This window comes from Bombina bombina, chromosome 2 (genome assembly GCF_027579735.1).
Source record: "Bombina bombina isolate aBomBom1 chromosome 2, aBomBom1.pri, whole genome shotgun sequence".
Taxonomy (NCBI): domain Eukaryota; kingdom Metazoa; phylum Chordata; class Amphibia; order Anura; family Bombinatoridae; genus Bombina; species Bombina bombina.
The window spans coordinates 159022450-159040772 of record NC_069500.1 but is presented as its reverse complement, the minus strand read 5'-3'; the positions used below and the strand labels follow the sequence as shown (position 1 = coordinate 159040772).

The 18323-nt window shown below is 41.2% G+C and overlaps 1 protein-coding gene and 1 non-coding gene across 5 annotated transcripts in view; both read right to left on the bottom strand.

Annotated features, from left to right (window-relative positions):
- KIF2A (kinesin family member 2A) overlaps window positions 1-18323 on the bottom strand; it is a 530440-nt gene that overhangs the window by 492466 nt on the left and 19651 nt on the right. The window lies entirely within an intron of this gene.
- On the bottom strand, window positions 11327-11441 carry LOC128650611 (U5 spliceosomal RNA). Its single transcript, XR_008400889.1, has one exon. It is a non-coding gene; the product is annotated as a U5 spliceosomal RNA (small nuclear RNA).

Below are 18323 nucleotides of genomic sequence, written 5' to 3'. Positions count from 1 at the left end.
CTCTCTACTGAGCGACTTTTCTAGTTCCTCGAACCAGAACCACGCTGCTGTAGTGACAGGAACAATGCACGAAATGGGTTGTAGAAGGTAACCTTGCTGTACAAAAAATCTTTTTAAGCAAACCCTCCAATTTTTTATCCATAGGATCTTTGAAAGCACAATTATCCTCGATAGGAATAGTAGTGCGCTTGTTTAGAGTAGAAACTGCCCCCTCGACCTTAGGGACTGTCTGCCATAAGTCCTTTCTGGGGTCGACCATAGGAAATAATTTCTTAAATATAGGAGGGGGAACAAAAGGTATGCCGGGCTTCTCCCACTCCTTATTCACTATGTCCGCCACCCGCTTGGGTATAGGAAAAGCGTCGGGGTGCACCGGGACCTCTAGGAACTTGTCCATCTTGCATAATTTTTCTGAAATGACCAAGTTGTCACAATCATCCAGAGTAGATAACACCTCCTTAAGCAGTGCGCGGAGATGTTCTAATTTAAATGTCACAACATCAGGTTCAGCCTGTTGAGAAATTTTTCCTGAATCTGAAATTTCCCCATCTGACAAAACCTCCCTCATGGCCCCTTCAGATTGGTGTGAGGGTATGACAGAACTATTATCATCAGCGCCCTCCTGCTCTTCAGTGTTTAAAACAGAGCAATCGCGCTCTCTCTGATATGCAGGCATTTTGGATAAAATATTTGCTATGGAGTTATCCATTACAGCCGTCAATTGTTGCATGGTAATAAGCATTGGCGCGCTAGAAGTACTAGGGGCCTCCTGCGTGGGCAAAACTGGTATAGACACAGAAGGAGATGATGTAGAACCATGTCTACTCCCTTCATCTGATGAATCATCTTGGGCAACTTCATTATCTGTGACAGTACTGTCCTTACATTGTTTGGACGCTATGGCACAATTATCACACAATTTTGAAGGGGGAGACACATTGACTTTCATACATATAGAACATAGCTTATCTGAAGGCACAGACATGTTAAACAGGCTTAAACTTGTCAATAAAGCACAAAAACCGTTTTAAAACAAAACCGTTACTGTCTCTTTAAATTTTAAACAGAGCACACTTTATTACTGAATATGTGAAAAAATATGAAGGAATTGTTCAAAATTTACCAAAATTTCACGACAGTGTCTTAAAGCATTAAAAGTATTGCACACCAATTTTCAGAGCTTTAACCCTTAAAATAACGAAACCGGAGCCAGGTACAGATTTAACCCCTATACAGTCCCAGCTATAGCCTTTGCTGTGACTTTACCAAGCCCAGAGGGGAATACGATACCAAATGACGCCTTCTAGGAACTTTTCCAACTACTTTCAGGTCCTCACACATGCAGCTGCATGTCTTGCTCTCAAAAACAACTGCGCAGTAATGGCGCGAAAATGAGGCTTAGCCTACAACTGGGAAGGCCCTTCCTGACTGGAAAAGGTGTCCAACATAGTGCCTGACGTTAAAAAACGTTCCCCAAGTTTATAAGTGTGAATTATCAGCATAAACATATATCGATTTTTCCCATAAAAGTGTCTACCAGTTTTATAGCCCATATTAAGCCCTTTATTCTGTTTGAGACTAAGAAAATGGCTTACCGGTCCCCATGAGGGGAAATATCAGCCTTCCAGCATTACACATGTTAGAAATATGGCTAGTCATACCTTAAGCAGAAAAGTCTGCTAACTGTTTCCCCCAACTGAAGTTACTTCATCTCAACAGTCCTATGTGGAAACAGCAATCGATTTTAGTTACTGTCTGCTAAAATCATCTCCCTCTCACAAACAGAACTCTTCATCTTTTTCGGTTTCAGAGTAAATAGTACAAACCAGCACTATTTTAAAATAACAAACTCTTGATAGTAGAATAAAAAACTACAACTAAACACCACATACTCTTAACCATCTCCGTGGAGATGTTGCCTGTGCAACGGCAAAGAGAATGACTGGGGTGGGCGGAGCCTAGGAGGGACTATATGGCCAGCTTTGCTGGGACTCTTTGCCATTTCCTGTTGGGGAAGAGATATTCCCCCACAAGTAAGGATGACGCCGTGGACCGGACACACCAATGTTGGAGAAACAATCTCGGACACCTGTGATAATTAGATTGCCAGGTGAGCTCAATTAAAAGGAGGGTGTTCCACATTATTAAGCAGAGCACCATTTTCAAGCAAGAAAAAGGATCTCTCTGCTGCCGAAAAGAGTGAAATAGTTCAATGCCTTGGACGAGGTATGAAAACATTAGATATTTTACGAAAACTTAAGCGTGATCATCGCACTATTAAGAGATTTGTGGCTGAGTCAGAGCACAGACGGATTCATGCAGATAAAGGCACATTGAGGAAGATTTCTGCAGATCCATGCATCGGATCAAGAGAGCAGCTGCTAAAATACCATTACATAGCAGCAAACAGGTATTTGAAGCTGCTGGTGCCTCTGGAGTCCCACGGACATCAAGGTGTAGAGTCCTCCAGAGTTTTGCAACTGTGCATAATCCTTCCATTCGGCCACCACTAACCATTGCTCACAAGCAGAAATGGCTGCATTGGGCAGAAAAATACATGAAGACTAATTTTCAAACAGTCCTGTTCACTGAAGAGTGCAGTGCAACCCTGGACGGTCCAGATCGATGGAGTAATGGATGGTTGGTGGACGGCCACCCTGTTCCAACAAGGCTGCAACGTCCGCAAGGCGGTGGTGGAGTCATGTTTTGGGCCGGAATCATGGGAAGAGAGCTGGTCGGCTCCTTTAGGGTCCCTGAAGATGTAAAGATGACCTCTGCAAAGTATGTGAAGTTCCTGACTGACCACTTCCTTCCCTGGTAGAGAAGGAAGAACTATGCTTTCCGTAAAAAAATCATCTTCATGCATGACAATGCACCATCTCATGCTGCAAAGAATACCTCTGTATCAATGGCTGCTATGGGGATAAAAGGAGAGAAAGTAATGGTGTGGCCTCCATCCTCCCCTGACCTCAATCCTATTGAGAGTGTGGTGTGATAGGAGCACCTAAAGATGTATTTCCAGCTGCTAATCAGTTTATCCCTCAAATAAACAAAGTAAAGTGTGCACAAAAATAAGCGCTGCTAATTTTTTAATTTTTGTGCACTCAATCCTATTGAGAACCTTTGGAGCATCCTCAAGCAAAAGATCTATGAGGATGGGAGGCAGCTTACATCCAAACAGCAGCTCTGGGAGGCTATTCTGACATCTTGCAAACAAATTCAAGCAGAAACTGTCCAAAAACTCACAAGTTCAATGGATGCAAGACTTGTGAAGCTGCTATCAAATAAGGGGTCCTATGTTAAAATGTAACGTGACCTGTTAAAATGTTTAAGAAGTTAAAATGTTGTTCAAAGTTTGATTGAAATAGCTTTTGATTTCAGTAAATATGCTGCAAACACAACAAATGACAATTTTCAGTTCTTTACAACCTATAAAGTGTTTTGAAACTTACTGTGCGTAATAATTTGGAACAGTGCATTGTAAGTTTATTTTGAAAAAAAAATACTGTTATCATTAGGTTTGTTCAATAAAATTTGAATTGTACTCTTAATAGTTGATAACATGAGAATTATGCTGACTGTTGTTTACATCAATTATTTATGTAAATGAGAAAGATATCATTGGCATAATAATTTGCAACAGGGTGTGTGTGTATGTATGTATGTATGTATGTATGTATGTATGTATGTATGTATGTATGTATGTATGTATGTATATATATATATATATATATATATATATATATATATATATATATATATATATATATATATATATATATATATATATATATATATATATAAAATTTACACATACATACACGTTGGCGATCACGTTTAGAAAAAAATATATATTTAAAACAATATATTTTGGGTCGCACTTAAGTGTTATTCTTACACATTAAAAAAATATTCATTTAGTTATAAAATAAAAATAAAAAATCAGCACTAGAGATTTTCTAGGTATGTTAAAGAAACAAATGCTGAATATGGCTGTGGAATTTATTAGTGTAAAAGTGCAACACAAATATTTGTATTTGCACAGTTTGTTTTTTTAATTTTTAAGTATGCAAAGATAAGTACATCATTAAAGTGAAAGTCAATCCAAGCGTTTTACAAATTAAAATATTGAAACAAATAAAGGGGACTTTCATTCATGAAGTATAACATACTTCATGTAGAAAGCTTGGTGCCCATAGGAGCCGGATTTACAGCAAGGCTATTGGCTAAGAGGTGAAAACGTCAGGATTGGCTTTCACTTTAATATAGATCAAATAAGAGAACAATGAGAAATGGACAAAAACCTAAAATTATGCTTACCTGATAATTTTCTTTTCTTCTGACGGGGATAGTCCACAGCTGCATTCATTACTTTTGGGAATTCAGAACCTGGTCACCAGGAGGAGGCAAAGACACCCCAGCCAAAGGCTTAAATACCTCCCCCACTTCCCTCATCCCCCAGTCATTCTGTCAAGGGAACAAGGAACAGTAGGAGTAAAATCGGGGGTGAAAAAGGTGCCAGAAGAATAAAAAAATAAAAATAAATGGCCGTCCCATATAAAAATGTGGACGGGGAGCTTTGGGACTCTCCCCATCCGAAGAAAAGAAAATTATCAGGTAAGCACAATTTAAGTTTTTTTTCTTAAACGGGGAGAGTCCACAGCTGCATTCAAGCTATAAAGGACACTGAATGCAAAAAAAAGGGCGGGTAGACGAGGCAGCCCATTCGAAAGGCACCACAGCCTGAAATTACCCAAACACCAGACAAAAACAACTTCACCAGAAACAGAAGGATAAAACCTGAAAGGACCAGGTAACTGCCCATCAGTTAAAACCAGCAAGGCCCTAGTTAGAGACCGCTCAGAATCAGTAGATTCCACAGAGCACAAAACCTCTGAGGAGACAAGTCCCGCAGGCTCTAAGCCCACACTTAAACTTACCCCAGACCTGAGGGAAGGGGACCTCCACATACCCCCTGAAGGGAAGAGGAATAAGAAGAAGAACTCAGAGATCCAAAGACCAACAAGCTATGGTAAAAGGAACCCTAGCCGAACTCAAAGTGTTGCAATGCCTGAGGAAACAGTATATCTGAGAAACGCGTCGCATTGTTTCCCTACAAGCCATATATAATCTGGCACTGAGATGAGTGGTAAACTTTTTTATATTTTTTAATAAATATGTTTTTATGTAAATCCACTCTGAGTGCTGTGTATGGTATTTTGCTATGCTACTTCTAGAGTGTTAATGTTCTGACACCCACACATTGCCATTGTACCTTGGATCAGCCAGCTGGATTGCTGTTAAAATCCAGCCTGTCTCTATAGGCATAAGTGATTGCCTTCAACACATGTGAGTACCCTGTATATCACTGGCTATTAGTGTTACCGAATCACCATTGATCTGCACCATTGGCGCCTCTATCTATTGCTTTTATTTATAGATTGTCTCCTATTGGATGCCGTTAGAGAGCTGCCTCCATTTCCAGCTAGCTGGATTGCTGATGAAATCCAGCCCGCCTCTGGCATGATTGATTGCCTTCATTATATGTGAGTACCCTGTGTTCATATACTATCGGCACACTATAAGAACCACCATTGATCTGCACCATTGGCGCCTCTTCCTTGTTGTTTTTTCTTAACAGAAGGAAAGGGAGGTAGCAGTCGCTTTCTGACCTCTCCTCTTACCAGAATAGACAACAAACAAGGATGATGTTTGTCTGAAATCTTTAGTTGCCTTTAAATAGAATTTTAAAGCACGAACCACATCAAGATTGTGTAACAGTCGTTCCTTCTTAGAAACTGGATTAGGACACAGAGAAGGAACAATGATTTCCTGGTTAATATTCTTATTAGAAACCACTTTTGGAAGGAAACCAGGTTTGGTACGCAAAACAACCTTATCTGCATGGAACACCAGATAGGGTGAATTACACTGCAAAGCAAGCAATTCAGAAACTCTTCGAGCAGAAGAAATAGCTACCAAAAACAAAACTTTCCAAGATAATAACTTAATATCTATGGAATGCAAAGGTTCAAACGGAACCCCTTGAAGAACTGAAAGAACTAAATTTAGACTCCATGGAGGAGCCACAGGTCTGTAGACAGGCTTGATTCTAACTAGGGCCTGTGCAAACGCCTGAACGTCTGGTACAGCTGCCAGACGCTTGTGTAACAGGATAGACAGAGCAGATATCTGTCCCTTTAAGGAACTAGCTGACAAACCTTTCTCCAATCCTTCTTGGAGAAAAGACAATATCCTTGGAATCCTAACCTTACTCCACGAGTAACCCTTGGATTCGCACCAACAAAGATATTTCCGCCATATCTTATGGTAAATTTTCCTGGTGACAGGCTTTCTGGCCTGGATCAGAGTATCTATAACCGATTCAGAGAACCCACGCTTAGCCAGAATTAAGCGATCAATCTCCAAGCAGTCAGTTGCAGATAAACTAGATTTGGATGCTTGAATGGACCCTGAATTAGAAGATCCTGCCTCGATGGCAGTTTCCATGGTGGAACTGATGACATGTCCACTAGGTCTGCATACCAAGTCCTGCGTGGCCACGCAGGCGCTATCAGGATTACCGAAGCCTTTTCCTGTTTGATTCTGGCAACTAGCCGAGGGAGAAGAGGAAACGGTGGAAAGACATAAGCTAGACTGAATGACCAAGGAGCTACTAAAGCATCTATCAATGCCGCCTTGGGATCCCTGGACCTGGATCCGTAAAGGGGAAGTTTGGTGTTCTGACGGGACGCCATCAGATCCAATTCTGGAATGCCCCATAGCTGGGTCAACTGAGCAAAATCCTCCGGGTGGGTGGAGTTCCCACTCCCCCAGATGGAAAGTCTGACGACAAAGAAAATCCGCCTCCCAGTTGTCTACTCCTGGGATGTGAATTGCAGATAGATGGCAGGAGTGATCTTCCGCCCATTTGATGATCTTGGTTACTTCCTTCATCGCTAGGGAACTCTTTGTTCCTCCCTGATGATTGATGTATGCTACAGTCGTGATGTTGTCCGACTCAAATCTGATGAATTTGGCCTCCGCTAGTTGAGGCCATGCCCGAAGCGTATTGAATATCGCTCTCAGTTCCAAAATGTTTATCGGGAGAAGAGATTCTTCCTGAGACCATAGACCCTGAGCTTTCAGGGAGTCCCAGACCGCACCCCAGCCTAACAGACTGGCATCGGTCGTGACAATGATCCACTCCAGTCTGCAGAAGCTCATTCCCTGAGACAGGTGATCCTGAGACAACCACCAGAGAAGAGAGTCTCTGGTTTTCTGGTCCATTTGTATTTGAGGAGACAAATCTGCATAATCCCCATTCCACTGTTTGAGCATGCACAGTTGCAGTGGTCTTAGATGAATTCGGGCAAAAGGGACAACGTCCATTGCCGCAACCATTAAACCGATTACCTCCATGCACTGAGCCACAGAAGGCCGAGGAATGGAATGAAGAACCTGGCAAGTATTCAAAAGTTTTGACTTCCTGACCTCTGTCAGAAAGATTTTCATTTCTACCGAGTCTATTAGTGTTCCCAGGAAGGGAACCCTTGTGAGTGGGGACAGAGAACATTTTTCGACGTTCACCTTCCACCCGTGAGATCTTAGAAAGGCCAGAACAATGTCCGTATGAGCCTTGGCTCTGTGAAAAGACGACGCCTGTATTAAGATGTCGTCTAGGTAAGGTGCTACTGCAATGCCCCGCGGTCTTAGTACCGCTAGAAGGGACCCTAGCACCTTTGTGAAAATTCTGGGAGCGGTGGCCAACCCGAAAAGGAAGGGCCACGAACTGGTAATGTGTATCCAGAAAGGCGAACCGTAGGAACTGATGATGATCTTTGTGAATAGGAATATGTAGGTACGCATCCTTTAGATCCACGGTAGTCATATATTGACCTTCCTGGATCATCGGCAAGATTGTCCGAATGGTTTCCATTTTTAAAGATGGAACTCTGAGGAATTTGTTTAGAATTTTTAGATCCAGGATTGGCCTGAAAGTTCCTTCCTTTTTGAGAACTACAAACAGGTTTGAGTAAAATCCAAGTCCTTGTTCTGCAATTGGAACTGGGTGTATCACTCCCATCTTTAGAAGATCTTCTACACAGCGAAAGAACGCCTGTTTCTTTGTCTGGTCTGAAGACAAACGAGAAATGTGGAACCTTCCCCTTGGGGGAGAGTCCTTGAATTCTAGAAGATACCCCTGAGCAACAATTTCTAAAGCCCAGGGATCTGGAACATCTCTTGCCCAAGCCTGAGCAAAGAGAGAAAGTCTGCCCCCTACTAGATCCGGTCCCGGATCGGGGGCTACCCCTTCATGCTGTCTTGGTAGCAGGCGCAGGCTTCTTGGCCTGTTTACCCTTGTTCCAGCCCTGCAAGGGTTTCCAGGTTGCTTTGGGCTGAGAAGCGTTACCCTCCTGCTTTGCGGCAGCAGAGGTTGAAGCATGTCCGCTCCTGAAGTTGCGAAAGGAGCGAAAATTAGCCTTGTTTTTGGCCTTAAACAGTCTATCCTGCGGAGGGCATGGCCCTTCCACCCAGTGATATCCGCGATAATTTCTTTCAACTCGGGACCAAAAAGGGTCTTCCCCTTGAAAGGAATGTTTAGTAACTTTGTTTTGGACGACACGTCAGCCAACCATGATTTGAGCCAAAGCGCTCTTCGCGCCATAATGGCAAAACCTGAATTTTTCGCCGCTAACTTAGCTAATTGGAAAGCGGCATCAGTGATAAAAGAATTAGCCAGCTTTAGAGCATGAATTCTATCCATGACTTCGTCATATGAAGTCTCCCTCTGGAGCGACTCCTCCAGCGCCTCAAACCAAAAAGCCGCTGCAGTAGTTACAGGAATAATGCAGGCAATTGGTTGAAGAAGGAAACCTTGCTGAACAAACATTTTCTTCAGCAAACCTTCCAATTTTTTATCCATGGGGTCTTTGAAAGCACAACTGTCTTCTATTGCTATAGTTGTACGCTTAGCAAGTGTTGAAACTGCTCCCTCTACCTTAAGGACCGTCTGCCATGCGTCCCGCCTGGGGTCATTTATGGGGAACATTTTCTTAAAGATAGGGGGGGGAACAAAAGGTACACCTGGTCTCTCCCACTCCCTAGTCACAATATCCGCCACCCTCTTCGGGATCGGAAACGCATCAGTGTATACAGGGACCTCTAAAAACCTGTCCATTTTACACAATTTTTCTGGGACCACCATGGGGTCACAATCATCCAGCGTAGCTAAAACCTGCTTAAGCAGGACGCGGAGGTGTTCCAGCTTAAATTTAAACGCTAAGGAATCTGACCCTGCCCGCTGAGAAACTTTTCCTGTGTCAGAAATTTCTCCCTCTGACAGACCGTCCCTCACTGCCACTTCAGAGTGTTGTGAGGGTACTACAGATAAATCATCCAAAGCTTCTGATTGCTCATTCTCTGTTCTTAAAACTGAGCTATCACGCTTCTTGGGAAAAACTGGCAGTTTGGATAAAAATGCTGCAAGGGAATTATCCATGACTGCTGCTACTTGTAAGGTAATAGGGGCAAATGCGCTAGAGGTACAAGGCATTGCTTGCGCGGGCGTAACTGGTGTCGACACATGGGGAGAGGAAGGAGGACTATCCTCGTTATCTTCTGTTAAAGAATCATCTTGGGCTACATTTTTAAGTGTCACTGCATGGTCTTTAAAATGTTTAGATACCTTAGCACACTTTAAACACAAATGCAATGGGGGTACCGCCATGGCTTTTAAACACATAGAACAGGGTCTATCTGAAGGCTCAGACATGTTTGACAGACTTAGACAGCACTCAAATACAGTAAAAAACACTTTTTGAAAAAACGTTACTGTGCCTTTAAATAATAAAAAGCGCACACTTTTTTACCAAATCTCCAAAAAACATCCAATCTTTATGAAATTTTCACCACATGATCCTAATGCTTTGAAATGATTGCACACAAAGTTTCAAGACAATTAACCCCTTATTGCCCAAACCGGAGCAAATTGAAGCAGGCTACCGGTTTAACACACTACAGCACGATGCCACAGTCTCTGCTGTGGCCCTACCTTCCTTGGGGATTACTTTTGGATGAAAATAAGCCTCCCTGGAGTCCTCCTGCAATCTCTGGACTCTACACGTGAAGCTGCATGAAGCTGTCTTGCAAAAGAACTGCGCAACTGAGGCGCGAAAATGAGGCCCCCTCCCTCTTCACTCCGGAGTTGTGGGGCCTTCCTAAGCCTAATTAGATGTCTAAAAATATGCCAGGCGTATTAAAACCCCAAAATGTGTTCCAAACATAAAAAACACTTTTGCAAATATGAGATTATAGTAATAAAATAATCGACTTAGCCCATAACAGTGTCCACCAGTATTTAAGCCCATTAACTAAGCCATCCTTCTATACTGAGTCTCAGAATATGGCTTACCTTCCCAAATGGTGATTTCTGTCAGTCTTCTAGCATTACCAAGTCTTGTTAGAAAAAAGTGACTGAGCATACCTTAAGCAGTTAAGCCTGCAAACTGTTCCCCCCCCAACTGAAGTTCTCCGGTACTCAACAGTCCTGTGTGGGAACAGCAATGGATTTTAGTTACAACATGCTAAAATCTTTTTCCTCTCAGCAGAAATCTTCATCACTTGCTGCCTCAGAGTAAATAGTACAAACCAGCACTATTTTAAAATAACAAACTCTTGATTGAAGAAATAAAAACTACAAATCTAACACCACATACTCTTTACCCTCCCGTGGAGATGCTACTTGTTAGAGCGGCAAAGAGAATGACTGGGGGGGTAGAGCCTGAGGGGAGCTATATGGACAGCTCTGCTGTGTGCTCTCTTTGCCACTTCCTGTAGGGATTGAGAATATCCCACAAGTAAGGATGAATCCGTGGACTGGATACACCATGTAAGAGAAATAGTAGGAGGAAGAAAAAGGCTGTAAATGCTTGAACAGATGAAACCCCCCAACCAGCCCCAAGAAGGGGAAAAAAGAAGCCTAAGACACCTCGGCCCCTTAAGGAAGGGTTACCGTCATCAAGGCCCCAAAAAAATACATTCAATAAGAATAAAGGAGCTAGAAATCACCCCAACCTGGTACCCCAGATGTCTAAGGAGTCATCTAAATCTCCAGTCCCATTGGGAATGGAGAACCCTAGCTCCGAGGCCAAAGGACCGCCGGAACCCCCAGAGTAATCTTTAGCAGGATCCGCTTCTGAAACCCCGCAAACAATCAGGAACAGGACAATGAGGACTGAGTACAATCCCTCTGATGCCCCACCCAAAAGAAGAAACAAGAACCAGCCTGACATCTAGGAATGAAAGGCCTCCTCTACCATGATTTAGCCCTGCAAGGGGCAGAGCCTCAAAAAAAGTTTGAAAACTCATGGATGATCCTCTCCACAGAAAACTTTAGTAAAGGCGAAAGCTGTATTCGATCTGAAGAGAAACCAGAGTATAACGAACTCCTCATCTGAGTGAGCAACTCACCACCCAACCAGGACAGCCAGTTATACCGGCACCACGTGGATGATATAGACCTTAAGGAACTGAAAATAGTGCCCGACCAGGACCAGCCTGCTACATAGGGCACACAGAACTGACCCAGGCCACAGAAAAATCGAAACCCCAATAGGAATCGACAAAAGGAACTATAGACATAATGTACTAACACCTTAACATGCAACTTCGGCGGAAGTGCCCAAGCGACCACAAAATCGCTAGTATCAAATTTCAGAGAAGAAATTTTTCCCAACAGAAAAATTATAACAGACATGAGCTTCTCAAAAAGAAATAAAATGCATCCTAAAGAAAAAGAGGGCAGCACCCGCAGGTGAACGCCCAAGAAGAATGGGCACAGCCAATCAGAGACCCCATTATCCTGAAGCTCAGAACTGGAATAAGATACCCAAAAAGGAAAGTAAATTAGACACAAGGAGATTAACTTCATCCTCCCACGTCTAACCCAGCTTGCCGTCTGGAACAGAAGACCGAGGATCCCTCAACCCATTAGGATTGGGATCCTCCAGCACCGCCAAAACATGCCGCAGAAGGACACGAAAGCGTGTCAGTCTAAAACGAAAAGCAAGACTTACATCCGCCGGGGCAACCGACGACCCCGACCTGAGGGTTTGGCCCTTGAAGTTTCAGAGGAAACCGCTTCCCCAGATGGCTGATCTGACCCAGACGATCCCACGCCTGACGAGCCCTGGTTAACAGAACACGGACAGTATCTCATCAACACCTCCCTCCCAGGAAGTTTTAAAACGTGCCAACGCCATAGCTATGGCCATGCAGAACCATGCCATAACCTCTGGAGGAAACAAGCCGCCTTCCGGAGAAGGGGTAACGGCATTAGAGACACCTGCTTGCATAGCTAAGGAAGGTTCTAGGGCACGCGCCTCACGGGATGTGGGATCCCAGGGGCGGATGGCTCGGCAGACTCTAAGTTCCCTGTTGCCGGAGAAGAGAGCACTATACAAGCGGCAGTCGGAACATAACTGATGGGCATGGATTACCTGGGCCATCTCATACTCTTCGCAAGAAGTAGAATCTGAATCAGAGACATTAGTCTCCAAAAAATCAGAATCCTCCATAACTCGGATAGAAATTATGGATAGAGGAAAAAAATAAAAACGGCACCTTACACCCCCAATGGCTGGGGCACTCATCACCTCCTGTGACCCAGACAACCAACAAAACAGGCTCTCCCCGTCGCCATGCAGTCAGGAATACAGAAACGGGATGCAGAACGTGACCACGCCTAGTCACAAGGTACACAGTGCAGGCCAGAAAAAAGCCTGCCAAGGCCACAAGAGCCATGCAGCATGACAAAAAAAGGCTGCTATGTTCCAATATAGCCACGAGCCCAAGCGTCACTACACATTAGCAGGCAGAATCACATAACAAAACATGATTAAAGTCAATAACCCCCTCAGGAGATATTAACCCTTGATTCCATAAAGATAAGAGAGTCCCACTGAGACCCTAACTTCTTAGTTTGCATTACATTCACACATCGAGGTAAAATGAAACAGTCTTACCGGAATCTACACCTTGGAACAGGAACACGATCCTTAAAGTGTGACAGATAGTAGCCTCGCTTCTGACATGGACTTGAGTGAAGAAAGCAGGCAGCAAAACTCGTCAACGCTGATTGCTAAGGAGCTGTTAAGATGAGTCGGGATGTTTCGCAGAAAGACTCTCCCTGCATCTCGGGACTAACTTTCATCCATGCTCTCACTGAGAGGCTGACAGGATTACTTAAAACTCCAGTCCCATTTCGAAGAGTACTACCCTCCATAAGAGACTATCTTTAATCTTCCAACACTTCTCAGCCGACCTCCTGTGACGAAAGGCAAAGAATGACTGGGGGGTGAGGGGAGTGGGGGAGGTATTTAAGCCTTTGGCTGGGGTGTCTTTGCCTCCTCCTGGTGGCCAGGTTCTGAATTCCCAAAAGTAATGAATGCAGCTGTGGACTCTCCCCGTTTAAGAAGAAAAAACTTATTTCTCTAACAATATATCATTTAAACTGCAGAGTACGTGCTACATCTACAAAGTAGAGATTTAATTTTACATAGTGAAGAATTTCTATATTCTAATGAGCTACAGATTACCTAAATATGGTTAATACTTTCAATAGGTCTGAGGGACAGATCTCAGATTCATTAAAAGGCATCTTCAGATTCTTGTTATAACCCACAGGTTATATGTTGTAACCCTCTCAAGCAAAGAAAAGGAAAACATATTTAAGAATTATGTACCCAAGCCAACTATGACAAAGGGATAGAAAGGTCAAAAACAAAATGTGCATGAGTGCAATACAATTTGATACACAAGCATTTTTGCAATATACTTCCATTAGCAAAAATGCTTTCAATAAAAATTATTACTGTTTTTCAACAGAACACACACACATATTCTGTGAGGGTTCATGCAACAGTATTCAAAGACTATGCATGCTCAGAAAAGTGGTTGTGGTGTGTATTGCTTCTGCAGATGTAATTTGTGTCCTACAAGCTACTGCTGCCCCTCTGAGGAGGTGATGATTAAATACTGGTGCACAGGATATGTGCTTATGCCACAGAAAACAGTAATAACATTTATAAGAAGCATTTTTGATAATGGAAGTGTATTCCAAAAATGCTTCTTTTTCAAATTGAAATGCACATTTCATTTTTAACCTTTTTATCCCTTTAAGTTGTTTAGGGCTATGGTGTTAACCCTTTTTACATTCAAAAAAGATTCTATAGTTGCCTCTCTATAGGAAATTTGTTCCAATTATAAAAGTATAAGTGACCAGGTGAACCCATTCTGACAAAGAGGGAATTTGAGATTTCAATATCTAGGAATTATTTTCTTCGCAGAATTCATCAAGATCTAAAAAAGCGTAGAACGGAATTTGCACTTCTCTTTAGTTTTGTCATTAAAAAGAAATAATCACTGGACAATTAGTTAAAGCACAATTGAGTATCTGTACAATTATTTGATGTATAGAGTCCCAATATTTATTGATCACCCGACAGTTCCCCCAGAAAAGTAAAAGAATCTCTCTCTTCCTGCAGCCCCTCAAGCATCTGTTACACATGGATAGATCTGGTGAAGTCTTTGCAGTATGGGGTACCAATGAGTTAATAATTTAAAGGGACAGTGTATTCTAATATTTTCTCCCCTTTAATGTGTTCCCAATGATTTTATCTGCTGGAGTGTATTTAATTGTTTACAAATAGCCCCTTTACCTCTATTTTGTCATTTGAAATATCTGATTTTGTCTATCTTATCCCCACCGATACTAAAAATTCCTGTACTTAAAGGGAAAGGAAACCCCCAAAATTTAATTCATGATTCAGATAGAACATACAAATGTAAACAACTTTCAAATTTACTTTTATTATCAAATATGCTTCATTCTCTTGTTATCCCTTGCTGAAGGAACAGAATTGCACTGCTGGCAGCTAGATGAACACACCTAGTTAGCCAGTCACAGGAGACAAATGTATGCAGGCACCAATCAGCAACTAGCAGGGTGGATAAAAATCAATGATTTTTTTTTTTTTTATTGATTTTTTTAAAGTATTTTTTTTAATTTAAAATCAGATGTTTTAAAATAAAATGTTTTTTTGAGGAAAGATTTAAGAAACATTATAATCCAAAGGTTATTCATCCTGAAATATCGATTAGTTTTTAATTTGTGTCTGCAGAAATAGCATGCCCTTTCTTCACAGCAAAATGTTATAAAATTAGCATACAGAGTTGATTTATAGACCTTAAAAAGGGACATAATCATGAAAGCTAACTTTTGGGTTTCAGATAGAGCATACAATTTTCCGATTTCAGTTTTACTTAATTCTCTTGGAATCCTTTGTGAAGGAGAGCAATGCTCTACTGGGGCTTGCTGAATACATTGGGTAAGCCAGTGACTAAGCAGTTAGCTCACAGTAGTGCATTGCTTCTGAGCCTACCTAGGCAGGCTTTTCAACAAAGGATACCAAAAGAACAAAGCAGATTAGATAAGTAAATTCAATAATTGTTAAAAACTGCATGTTCTTCCTGAAGCCCCTTTAATGCCATTACTTCCCTGCAAACCTATGTACACCAAATCAACCCATACTAAGTTTCAAGAAGCTCACTGAATAGAAGATTGTTTGGAGTGGAATAGATCTGCACAAGGACATTAGTGTGAGGAGGGAGGGGCAAGCATTAAAAATGAAAAATAATGTTATTGTTTTAGTTAAATAAAACCATTTCAATTATTAATTATTAATGTAATCGTTATATTGCTCCTTCCAATAAAGCGCAGGTGAAAAGTTGAAAAATATGAATGATTAACCAATTAATCTGGAGATAGTTTAACTCCAAATAATTTCATTAATTTCAATAATCTATCTAGGCATATCTAATGACATAACCAAATCAATAATGGTCTGATATAATTGGAAACATAATCTGAAAACTTCTTTCAAAAATGAAAAAACAACATGATTTAAATCCGTCTTGCTGACCAGTGATTTAAATCATGCTTTAAATCAAATCCAACTAGCTTCCACTAGTATAGGATATGTGCAAATTCAGTTTCAACAATGGATACCAAAAGAACAAAACACATTTGAAAATATAAGTGATTTTAAGTGTCTTAAAATTGCATGCTCTGAATTTTGTAAGTTTAGTGTTGACTTTCTTAATTCTTTAAAGGAACATAAGACCCAAACATTCTCTCTTTCAGGATTCAGATAGGACATACAATTTTAAACAACTTTCCAATTTACTTCTATTATTTAATGTTTCACTGTATTGGTATCCTTTGTTAAACGAGCATTAATGCACTAATGGGAGTTAGCTGAAAGCATTGAGTAAGCCAATAACAGATATTTATGTGCAGCCACCAATAAGCAGCCTACCTAGGTATCCTTTTCAACAAAAGATGCCAAGAGATCAAAAGAAATTAGATAATAGAATAAATTGGAAAGTAGTATGCTTAATCTGAATTATGAAAGAAAAATTTTCATGTCCCTTTAAAGTGATGGTAAATCTGTGTTTAAAAAAGCTACGATTTACCATCACTAAGAATAAACTGTAGTTTCAGTTATTAACGAAAAAGGTTGCTAAACTCACCCCTTCTGTGCCGTGGCGGATCACTAAAGTCAGCGGCTCCGGACACTCACAGCACATAGCTCTTCAATAAGGTGACATTTCCACCTTTAAACCAATAGCCATGTGTGTCATCTGACATCCTAGCATGGCTATTGGTTTAGAGGTGGAAAGATCATCTCATTGGTAAAGGGAGCTGTGCCGTGGGTGGCTGGAGCCGCTGACTTTAACAAGCTGCTGCAGCACAGAAAGGGCGAGTTTAGCACATAATGCTCCAAGTAGGGGCTGTGACAGTTACTAAAATGTTAATTTTCCATTGTTCTATCTTCACATTGGCTTTTTTGAGTAAACAGTGATAAATAAGCTAAGGAGAACTTTCTGTAAATAATTATTAGGTATTCTCTCCCCACAAGATCAGCCTATTGTATGGGGCTGTGGTCTGAATAAGAAACTGCTGTTTCGTATACGAAAACAAATAACAATTTCCCATACATTTTAAACTGCTGCTGGCTTTAACAAGTCATTGGAAACACATTAAAAGGGATATGAAATCTCATTTCTTTCTTTCACGATTCAGATAGAGCATGCAATTTTAAGCAACTTTCTAATTTACTCTTATTATTTGTCTTTGTATTCTTGGAATCTTTATTTGAAAAAGCAGGAATGTAAGCTTAGGAGCCAGCGCATTTTTTGTTTAGCCTTGCGAAATCTGTTGGCGCTCTACAAATAACCGTTAATAATAATTTAGCACTTGCTGATTGGTGGATACATTTAGCCACCAATCAGCAAGCCCTGCCCAGGTGCTGAACCAAAAAAATGGGTCGGCTACTAAGCTTACATTCCTGCTTTTTAAAATAAAGATACCAAGAGTATGAAGAAAACTTAATAGGTGTAAATTAGAAAGTTGCTTAAAATTGCATGCACTATCTGAATCATGAAAGAAACATTTGGGTTTCATATCAGTTTAAAGGGACACTTAAGTCAAAATTATACTTTCATGATTCAGATACGCAATTTTAAATAACTCTCCAATTTACTTCCATTAACAAAATGTGCAGTCTTTCTTGACACCAGCTCCTACTGAGCATGTGCAAGAATTCACAGAATATACGCATATGCATTTGTGATTGACTGATGGCTGTCACATGGTACAGGAGGAGTAGAAATAGACATAACTGAAATTTGTCAGAAAAAAAATAATCTTCTACCCATTTGAAGATCAAACTAAGTGCTATTGCATTGTCTCGTTATTATGCATTTGTTGATTATGCAAATCTACTTTATTTACGAGTGTTTTAAGTAGAACCCACTTTTACAAAACATTGTCCCTTTAACCTCTTTGTGGCGGTACACTATTAGTAAACATGGCGGTAAACACTATTAGTAAAATTGAAATCATGCAATCGGCTATGAGATCACAGGATCTCAAGGCTGGGATAGGGTCATGGGGAACTGTCTAAACTGCTAGGCACACCCCCAGGCAATCCTTGCCTTCATCAAAGGGCAAAGTTGCAGGACCCTTCCATGCCCTAAGACGTTCCATGCTGTCCTAATGGCGTTAAAGCCCATCGCCGATAGGAATGCATGGAACATCCTAACGGCTTGAAGGGGTCAATATTGGTTTCTTATGTTTGCATGGATATTAAACTTTTTTGTATCAATAAAAAATTGCTGTTCTTTGAGAATGAAAGACATGTAGATCAAGCTTACTAATATATAGAGCAATGGAGCCAGATTCAATTTCTAAAAGTGCT